The sequence below is a fragment of the Schistocerca gregaria genome, unplaced genomic scaffold (genome assembly GCF_023897955.1).
Source record: "Schistocerca gregaria isolate iqSchGreg1 unplaced genomic scaffold, iqSchGreg1.2 ptg000159l, whole genome shotgun sequence".
In the NCBI taxonomy this organism is placed as follows: Eukaryota; Metazoa; Arthropoda; class Insecta; order Orthoptera; family Acrididae; genus Schistocerca; species Schistocerca gregaria.
The window spans coordinates 1,063,357-1,064,093 of record NW_026061721.1 but is presented as its reverse complement, the minus strand read 5'-3'; positions in this window follow the sequence as shown (position 1 = coordinate 1,064,093).

Sequence of the window (737 nt, the reverse complement as noted above, 5' to 3'; positions counted from 1 at the left end):
CCTTAAGATTCTGCATGAAAGGAGGACTAGCAGCCCTGTTGCACGGGAGAATGTGAAAAGTGTTCATATGTAGTAAAAACCTGAGAAATCCGTCCGTTTTCGTCATTTGTTATCGAATCGACTTAAAGCCAGATCGTCACATTGGCCGCTCTTCTCTCTGAAACGGTTGTACTTATCGTCTGCAAAGCTATGTCGCGTACTGCGGTATGCGGAGACAGTAAAAGCACCATAGTAGAACACAGATGATGCTTCTAAGTTGATGTAATAGCCAGTAAGATATAGTACAATTCAAGTTTTAGGTATCGATTATTGACTTTTTAGCTGGCTTTGGTGCCTTGGACATGAGCTAGGACCTTAAGATTCTGCATGAAAGGAGGACTGGCAGCCGATTTGCACGGGAGAATGTGAAAAGTGTTCATATGTAGTAAAAACCTGAGAAATCCGTCCGTTTTCGTTATTTGTTATCGAATCGACTTAAAGCCAGATCGTCACATTGGCTGCTCTTCTCTCTGAAAAAGTTGTACTTATCGTCTGCAAAGCTATGTCGCTTGCTGCGGTATGCGAACACACTAAAAGCACCATAGTAGAACACAGATGAAGCTTCTAAGTTGATGTAATAGCCAGTAAGAAGTAGTACAATTCAAGTTTTAGGTATCGATTATTGACTTTTTACCCTTCTTTGGTGCCTTGGACATGAGCTAGGAAATTAAGATTTTGCATGAAAGAGGATTAGCAGC